The following is a 10,436-nucleotide window of genomic DNA, read 5'->3' on the forward strand; positions in this document are numbered from 1 at the left end:
AACCACTGGGGGTTGGTTTCAAAGAAGCAAACATTACCGACATTACAAAGTATTTACTACAAAAGTTTCCAAATATATTCGTTTTTATCTACAACCTGCTGCCTAATACTGTCCCAGACTTTGACCTTCAATAGTTGGCCAGGCTTCTGTGACACCAAATGAAATAAATGCTGGAGTTCCTAAATAAACCACTGGGGGATGGTTACAAAAAGGTAAATATGACAAAAACTCTACGATAACTGTTTTTTGTTTGTACAACCTGGTGTCAAGTGCTGTCCAAGGCAGTTTTGTCCTTCAATAGCCGATTGGCTCCAATGACCCCGAAGGGAACTAAGAAATAGATGGAACCTGGTGCCAAAAACTAAATAAATATTTATAGCTTTAATTAATTATTTTTAAACCTTTATTTATACAGTATACTTTCTAGACTCTCATTTAAAAAGAAGAGTCTTTCTTTTCGTAATAATAGTATTGCGCGTATGGAGCAAGAGTTAGCTAATTAGCTTCATAAGAGCTAAAATGAATGCATAACTATGAGTAACTATTTCTAATTAGTAGACTGTTCCCCATTTTAAGGAGTTGGGTGGAGTTAACTCCAGTCAATATGGGCACCATCATTTTGGCTAAGCGAGAGACGTTTTAGTTTAGCTTAGAATTAAACACAAAGTATCTTCAGAATGTGAAAAAATGTTGACACAAGATTAAGAACAAAAGATCAAAAATATGTCAAAATAGCAATTTTATGATTTAGCTATTAACAACAATTTCTGTAGTCTCCACAAGTTTTGATAACCAGCTTAAAATGTTTCACATATTTGAAAAAAAAAATTTAACTTCAGCTCAAAATAATATTTTTGTTTAGCTATTGAAAAGCTTAATGATTTGGAAGGGAATTACTATGTAGATTTGACAGACATAAAAACTCAAACACAATGCACTGTGGTCTATTTTCGACAATCTAGTGAACATCAATGCTCACTAGTTTTTAGCAAAGACTTTTGGGAAATTTCTAGAGTTTGCGATTTAAGAATTGTAGGGTGTTTGGTTTGGTTAAAGTGAACTAGAGTTAGTTTACCACAATAATCCTGAACATATTTTCAGTCTGAAAGCACCCAAGCGGCCCCGGGTTCAGGACCAGGACCCGCACTCTGACCCAACTTTCCAGAAGGTCTTCGTTCATTTTCAATCAGACTGAGCTCTGGTTCGCTCTGAGTTTCCTCCTTCTGAATTGAACTAAACTGAACTAAACTAAAACAGCCACCGTAGCCGGGCTTTACGGGATGTGAACACAGTAGGTAGGAAGCAACCGATAACCGTGGACAAACATGGAGCAACGATGCAATCGCAACCCGTTGAAATTCATTGGGATAAGACCATGTCATTGGGAAAACACTACACATTCTTTGTAGTTTAAAGTAGTTCTAATCCAGTACCTAGCCTAATCTTTCAGTATATTTTCCATCATTACCGCTTCCTGTGCCTCGTCCCGATGTGGTGGGGGTTTAATCACGTCTTCCTCTGTGCCCCGAGCCTCACCTGCTGGCCTCTCTCTCCTGTGAGCTCACACCTTTTCATCCCTCCATCTCTCCAACAGTTTGTGTTTTTTTTTCTTCTCTCCTCGACTTTGAAACCAGAGAGCTGAATGGAGTCATTGTTCGACACTTCTTTAAGGTGCAGGGAGGGGGGTGAGGGGGGGTCCTCTCTCTCCTTCTCGCTTTCACTCTCAGTGTAACTCGCCCCCTGATTGTTGCGGCGGCAGGTCCGAACATGAACCTGGAGGATCCTCTTCTCTGATTAACTCTGAGTTTCTTCAACAGTTTGATACCCCTCCCCCCACAATAAACGACATGCAAAAAAATTGGTTTTGGCCAAACAATGGCTGTAAAAAGATCCACCACACTTCCTGTCAGTCACTTTAATGAGTTACTACGTCTCCCCACCACCACCACTGTTGTTGCTGCAGCTTCCTGTTCTGCGGTGACTAGTCTCACTTTGATAAGTGCCGCTGTTTAACTGATGGCCTCGCCAACAGAGAACGGTAAACAAACCGTGAAGCCCTCACCGTGGAACACCTCCATCACAGAGCCGGACTACAGTTGCCTGCTGTTTGACCTTCACAAACAAACACGGGTCTGAAAATACTGCTGGAGTACAACTGTTCCTGCGGAACGACAGCTGGCTTTCCACCCAGGCAGCTGGAGTCATTTCCAGAGTTTACAAAGCGCTGAATTCCCCGAATGTTTCCTCCAACTGCTGAAATCAATACCACTTGTAGGATGTGAGAAGACTCTGCCTCCGGGCGCCGCTTCCGGATGTCTCTCAGGGCGACGTAGCAAAACCGCAGAGTGTCAAACACCACAGACGCAAATATATTCTAATGTGGAGTCCGAATACACACAAACACCTTTAACTCAGGATACGCAGGGATTAGTCATCATTCCATCACTCTGTGGGGGGGCGTTGTGGTTTTGGAGTTCAGCCCTAAAAGGTGACTCCTTTTGCTGCAGGTCTTTCAGTTTTTCAACCAAAGAAAACGGTGATAGCAGCAGTGACGTGGGCGTTTCCTAGACAACTATAGACCACAACAGATCACTATGGACAAGTGTAAACCACCATAAAGCACTTGAGAAAATACACCTATAGTGTAAAAACTGTTGACCACTAGAGATATATATAAACCACTATAGTTCACTATAGGCCACTAAAACCACTTTGGACAAATGTAGTTCACTAAACACCTTAAAAGACAACTGACGACTACTAAAGACAACTGTAGAACACCATAGACAACTAACGACAACTGTAGACCCCTACAGACCACTATAGACCACTACAGACCACCATATATCACTACAGACCACTATAGATCACTATAGACTACTATAGATCACTATAGATCACTACAGATTATAGATCACTATAGACCACTATAGACCCCTATAGACCACTATAGACCACTACAGATCACTACAGATCACTACAGATTATAGATCACTATAGATCACTAAAGATCACTACAGATTATAGATCACTATAGACCACTATAGACCCCTATAGACCACTACAGATCACTAAAGATCACTACAGATTATAGATCACTATAGACCACTATAGACCCCTATAGACCACTATAGACCACTACAGATCACTAAAGATCACTACAGATTATAGATCACTATAGACCACTATAGACCACTTTAGATCCCTATAGATCACTATAGACCCCTATAGACCACTATAGATCACTATAGACCACTATAGATCACTATAGCTCACTATAACTTCCAGCTACATGCTAGCTGTTTTGGCTAATTTAGAACTTTTTTTTGCAGTTTTTCAGCTAATTTGGTACCTTGATAATATTTTAGCTAGCTATCAGCTTTGGCGTTTTCAGCTGTTAGCTTCAGCGATTTTATCTATCACTTTAAGCATCTTCAGATATTGATCAATCAGTGATAATGTTTGTTACACCCCAATTTGTATCAGAACCGAGAGAAACAAAACCAAATACGACCATAACAGTAACATGCTATATATATAGTTTTTTAAATGTTTTAGTAATATTTTTTCTATGGAGATTACAGAAATGAATTATTTAAAATTCAGCTATGTGTGGCTTTCTGGAAAACCGTACATGTTCACGTTCAGGCTGTGATTGTTACACTTTCTTTGTTAGCCTATAAACTGACCCCGGCCCCAATCAGAGAAGAAAACACTTGTGTTGTCACAAGAAAAAGTTTGGGGGCCTCTGATTTAGAAAAATATAGTCTATAGACCACCAAAGACCACTACTGCCAACTTAAGACCAATACAGACAACTGTAGACCACCCTAGACCAAGTTCCACTGTTACAGCATTGGTGTCCACCCCCTGGGCCAGAGACTGGCATTGGTGCCAGGAGCAGTTGGTAGTGGGCGCACAGAAAGAATACAAATATTCTTGTTAGTTGTCTTTTATTTCTGAATTTTTGAAATTTTATGAGGACACTGCTAATGAAATTCCAGATGGAGTGGATTCACGATTATCAGTATGATCAGAAAAGACCAGGTTTTCTGTCGGTTGTCTTATTTCTTTTGTCCATTTATCCACCATATAAAAAAATTGTAAAATATTGTCTGATCTCAAAAGCGGTTGGAAACTGCTGTGCAGTTGCAGCATCAATCTCTAGCCCAGTAGGTGTCACTAATGAGTCTTAAGCTAGTTTGTCAATTACCACCAAGAAGAACAACAGACGATCAACACTAAAGTTTGCTGCTTTAGTAGTTTTTCCTCGCTTTGTCCCGGTTTATCTTTGACCGCGGTCTTTGCTTTCATTACTGTACGTAATTTCTTAAACCTGGAGAGTTTAAACAAGAGAAACGTAGGGAAATGTATGTCTAAAAAAGCGTATAAAGTGTTTCGTGAGGGGTTTTGTGACCTTAAAACAACTATAACCCTTGTTCACAGATTTCATCTATTGCAGGTCATTTTTAGAACACAACTCCCGCGATAAAAAGGGAGAACTGCTGATTCTGATCCAAATTTTGCAAGTTCTAGTTTCATCAATCAATCATCACTCTTTCTTGAGACAACTTTTTTGGATCCAAATGTAAAAAAATTCTGGATGTTACTCAAAAATGACAGAAAATGTCTCTAAACTCAGTGAGGTCATATCAGTTTGCTTCCTTTTCATAGGAGATCACATGCGCTCTGTCACAACGTCTTGAATATTTGTCGGAACTTGCTGCCCTGGAGCAGGCGGACAGACGCTGGCAGCACAGAGATGTGCATTTTATGGAAATGTATTAGCGAGACAAAGAGCTTTTTATTCCTCCATACCAAAACACGGGGGGGGCGGGGGTTTCCTGGATTTTACGGCAGCTCCAAACAATTGGGAGTATGTTTTAAAAGGCGGTTGTATTGTAAAAAAAAAAAAAAAAAGTTGCTGTGAAGTTTGAGGTTTTCCCACAAGAACAGCAAAAAAAAAAGAACAATCAAGAGAGAAAGAAAGAAAGATCTGATGTCCAGGAAGGCTCTTTGTTTGCTTCAGCACAACTCGCGGAAGTACGACTAATTTGCTGTAGTTGCTGGCCGGCTTGAAGCTCACACACAAACACACACATGCTAGCCTCGCGTGCAAACTTTCCACCCCGGCATCCGAAGCTAAGAAAGGCGAGGAAGGGGACGTCTGAGGAGAGGATGAGGGGAGAGGAAAGCGTTTAGCAAGATTATTGTTAGGCTATGTACACACACACACAGAAACACAACAGCTGCCAAAACGTCTGCACGTTTCTAGAGCGGCTTCCTAGAATAATAAAGCTCCGCAGAAGAGATAATTGATTTATGATGAGCGGAGAACGAGGCGATCTTGTGGGCGGGGCTACAGCTATCTGTAATGGAGTTTGAAGCAGGAAGAAGCTCCGGTGTTTCTTATCGCTGTCGTGCCACAGACTCATTGAGAGCAGGAAATCACCCCCCCCCAAATCATTCCTTCCCCCCGAAACCTCACACAAACACACCGGCGGTTTATACTCGGAGTGTGATGCCGAGATACGAGTAGAGGCTATTTTTGAGTACAGGGAGGAGCCGACTCTGGGTTTTCATGGCTTTGAGCACTTTTTCCTTTTTAGACATACCGTGTTCTTTGGCGTTATCGCGGTTCACCTTTCCTGGTTACCTTGTTTTGTGGATTTTTTGCATGTTTTTTTTTAACATCAGACTAAGTTCTGGATCCTGATTGGCTGAAGAACACGTCAATCACTTGTCAGAATACATTCAGCTATGCAACGTTACATAAAATGCGATCATGTCTTTGGTCTCATTCGATTATTCTAGACTTATGTTTGAACTTTGAGAGCCTTTAACCCTACAACGGTAATTCTTCCACCAGTTATGCGATCAACGTCAATCAGCTGGTTCTGATGAGTACAAAAGCAGCTTTTCATATCAGCTTTGCGCCGAAATGCAACACTTTACATCGACGCAAAGCTAACTTTCTCCACTTTAGAATCACGTTAATTGCATAAACAGTTGAAGAGTTGAGATTGCAGTGCGTCTCTGTTGCATTGACACAAAAACTAGAACGTTCAAAGTTCTATTTCTGTCTGTCGACGAGTTGATTTTGTGCAAAAAGTCAGAGAAATTGCAAACATTGACCCAAAAAAACTAGAACGTTCATCCATCAATCGGATCTTTTGCATCGCCTCCACCATCTCTGATGTCCTTCCACACAGCAACACAGAAGTTCTGGTTCCAGTCCGCTGATATGTTGAAGAAATTAGAAACAGTCTCTGTTATGTTGTATTGACACAAATCAAATAAATGTTCATCAGTCAATCAGATTGTTTACATCGTCAAGTCTTCATCTAACGTCCGTCTCTCCCAAACTTATCACAGAAGTTCTATTTCCAATCTGTCCAAACAGCCGGACAGACAGGAAAAGAGTCCGGGTTTCAAAATAAAAGCTTCCGTTGTACTTTCAAAATAAAACTGTTATAATTTTGTACATAAAATATAAATAAGTTTATATTTCTTTATAATATTTTGAATATAAGCGTTATAAATTTAGGGTTACAAAAAAGTCATAAAATTTTACTTTAACGTACTTAAAAAAATTATTAAATTGTTGTATATATTTAAGATTACGTGTCCTGTCCGTCACCACACACTGCTGTCGTCCATTTTTGACACGGAAAACTAAAGTTTAGTTTTGGGAGTACAACAATACATTCATATTTATGACACAAAACACACAATTTATAAGAGCTTAGCGAGGAAGGAGAGGACACTGGACAAAATTTTTGACAAAATTTGACTAAGATTGATAAAGAAAAGGAAGAAAATAATTCCCATGTTTCTTTGGACCCTAAAGAGAACTTCAAATACTTTAATTTTCTAAAATATTTAAAGACTTCTGTGTTAATTTTGGCTGTGCTTACTGACCTAAGAACAACTTTCTGCAAAACAAAAATTTAAAAAAGGTGTTGAAATGTTGGTAAACTATGAAGTTGCTCCGCTTGATGGATTGCTGGAGCTTTATGGGTAATGTAGTCTTTAGCAGAGATACACGTATTGTACTGACAAAGTCAGAGCATCGTTTTATATTTATGTGTTACAACGGAACAATGTTGACTGTCGGTAAAGTTTGACTTTTCTGTGGAAAGCCTCCAATCAAAGTCTCTAGGCATTCTGGGTAATGTGGTCATGACATTATGTGACTGTTTTGTGTAGCTTATCACTCTCTAAAGCACATTTTCTTCCATCTAAGACCTGAAATGAACTGATTTTTAGCTAAATCCAGTTCATACCCATCAGGTATGAGCGTTCTTTCTGAAACACCTTCCACGGCTCAATCCGGAGTGCTGATCTGCGCGTGGAAAACCCCGACCAGCGAAAGCCTTCCTCGCTCCGCTGCGTCATTCTTAAAAAAAAGAGACATTTGGAGGGAAACCCAGCAGACCTCAGCAGGAAGCGGCTCTGAGGCCTGCACTGAAACCCCGCAGAGCTTCTGCAAAACCAGGCGATTGAGGCCGCCATCAAACTTTCCCCAAAGGCTTCACCCGGCGGTGACCTTTGAGGATTCATCTAAGGAGGAATTTATACATGAATTAACAATTTTGAATGTCAATTTACACATTTAGATTGTTTAGGGCAAAAAAAATGTATAAATCTTTGATCAATATCACAAGAGTTTATCAAAATACAAAGAGATTTTTGTGTTTTTTTCTCCATTACAAGTTAAAGTGAATAAAATAGACTTACTTAAACAGTTTTCATTTGTAAAAATCTAAATTACGAGCCGTAATTTTTGCAACTTAAGCAATAATAATGCAATTTTCATTCAATTTTTTTTTTATTTAATGTATAATTTAAGATTTAGAATCAATAAAATAATCAGGAAAAATGTCTTCTAAGTGAAGACAAATGGTGGTAAAGAAGCTGAATTTTCAAAAACAAATTCTTCTATAACTTCTATACATGAGCTGCTAAAATGCACGAACGTGCGTCAAAAACGTGTTAGTCTTGGATTCGAACGTGTCAGCGATTGGACGTGTGAGCACAGCTGAAAGCCTGGCACGAGCCGGCTCGTGCACGGTGCCACCAACTGTGGGTGCCAGCAGGCGGAAGTGGTGACACCGAGCTGCCATTGTGGTGAAGCACACACCAGCAGAGCAGCTCGTTAGCTGCTGGATGGCCCCGCCCACACCGCCAAGCTTCAGGAGTCTGAAATGAAGCTGTTTTTCTGCTGTAGATCCAAAAAAACTCAGCGTGGAAGCAGAAACGTGGGCCGATGAGGGCGGCAAACAGAAACTCCAGAGGGTCTGTTAAAGGCCGGTGTCGTGTTTCTGATCAAATCTAGGCTGCACATCTGCACAGCTGTGAAAAACACGGACATGTGAAACCTGCCGCTAATGCTGGTCCTTATTAATGCTACACATGCTGGATCTGGGCTCCAGTCTGCAGAGAGACAGCTGATCTCCGGTCTGAGTGGTGTACTCTCAATGCCGTGATGGGAATGAAGACTGCTGAGTTTTGGTTTGGATGGACAGAGAATGTACTGTCAGCCTCTAGGTATACTTTTATAAAAAGTTTTTGGCCTAATTTCAAGATAGCCTGTTTTTTTTTTTTGTCATGTGTTTTATTTTCAAAATAACTAGCTTTATTTTGGTAAACTAGTTTTTCTTTGTAGTTAATTAGGTTTTATTTTTTTTTTTCAGTGGACTTGTGTTTTATTTTGTAAATACCCTATCATGTAAATAGCTTTAGGCCTCATTTCATACACCAGAATATTATTATTAATATTTTTAATAGTTTCGTTGTAATCTGAAAATAACTAGTTTTATTTTGGAAATTGTTTTGTTTTTTTGCAGTTATTTTTTCAATGGAGTTGAATTATGTAAATAGCTTTAGATCTCATTTCGTAGAGCAGATTCATATTATTACTTTTAATAGTCTTGTGTTTTACTTTGTAAATAACTAGCTTTATTTTGGTAAACTGGTTTGGGTTTATTTTGTATCTGACTAGCTTAAATTCTTCAAATGGACTTTGTGCTTTTTTGTAAATGATCAGGTTTAATCTAGAGGTGTGAAATGATCATGTTAGTTTAAATTATTTAGTTAAAGACATTTTGTACATTATTTATTTATTTATTTTTATTGCGTTAATCTGTATCAGATGATTGCTTCCTCCATGAAGCTGTTCATGTCCGATAATCCACACCTGATAGAGCATTATCCCGCTCAAGTCACTTACAAAAAAAAATGATATAAAATTCATAACTAAAACTTCAATGCTGTTATATTTTTAACAATAGATCTCTCGTTTTTTCCTCTCTGAGGAGGGAAAGTTCATCTCTTAACTCTTGAGCAAAGTTACCACAAAAGTTTGTTTCAAAGACACGAAGTCTAAGTTCTTATTTTTTCCGCCATCACAATCTCGTTTCTCATTTCCTCCTTGTTTTATTCTCTTCTCTATTTCTCTTCTGCTTCTTCTCAGTCGTCAAAATGATCAAAGTCAAAGTTAAAGGAAATTATAAAATCAGTGTGAATAAAAGTATATATGAATTATTGTATTAATGAGAAGTTTGAGGTCAATATTTGTTGGACTGTACAGAAAAATGTTCCCACTGTGTTTTGATATGGTAACCTGAACATTCTGGACCTGACGGGTTTTTGTTTTTTTGTTCGTTTTTCTTAGTTGTTCGAGATTGAAAGTCTATCCCTCGGTTGAGTAAATGTTTAGGTTGGATGTTAAAATTAAACAAATAACATCATAAATCCACCTTTTTAGTAGTATTTTGATCTTTTACTGAACCACAATGTCACAAATTTTAATGAATATATCCCCACATTCACAACAATTATCAGGTTAAAAATAATTGATTAATTTAGATTAATTAATAGCCTAAACAAATGAACCGCATGACAGCACTAGTTTAATCATGTAAATAACTGTGTTATTTGATAGCTGACCAGCTTGATTTGAAAATATATATATATAATATATATTTTTTGTTTGTTTTGTTTTTTGTACTTGTGTTTTCTTTTAAATAATGTGGCTGATTTTGTTAACATGAGTGAATTTTGTTTTGTGGATGACCAGTTTTTACTTCGCAATTGGTTTTGTGTTTTATTTTGTGAATGACTAGGCTGAATTATGTAAATAGCTCTGGGTTTCATGATGAATGATGTGTAGTATTCCGGATTATTCTTATTACTTTTATAGACCTTGTAAATAGGTTTGACCAGCTTTTATTTTGTAAATTGACTTGTATGTTATTTTGTATACGACTATTGTCTATGAACAATTGTCCATGTAGTTTGTTTATGTCTTTGTATAAGTAATAGTTCTGGGTTTTGTTTTATAGCTGACCAGCTTTTACTTTGTAAAAAAAAAAAAAAGAAAACAGATATATTCTTGTAAGCAGTTTTGAGCTTTATTTTGAAGCTTCCCAGTT

The 10,436-nt window shown here is 38.2% G+C and overlaps 1 protein-coding gene across 2 annotated transcripts in view; it reads right to left on the reverse strand.

Annotated features, from left to right (window-relative positions):
* Positions 1-10,436, reverse strand: part of LOC112156658 (aryl hydrocarbon receptor) — a 61,824-nt gene that overhangs the window by 18,199 nt on the left and 33,189 nt on the right. The gene's annotated exons all lie outside the window — the stretch shown is intronic.

This window comes from Oryzias melastigma, linkage group LG2 (assembly GCF_002922805.2).
Source record: "Oryzias melastigma strain HK-1 linkage group LG2, ASM292280v2, whole genome shotgun sequence".
In the NCBI taxonomy this organism is placed as follows: Eukaryota; Metazoa; Chordata; class Actinopteri; order Beloniformes; family Adrianichthyidae; genus Oryzias; species Oryzias melastigma.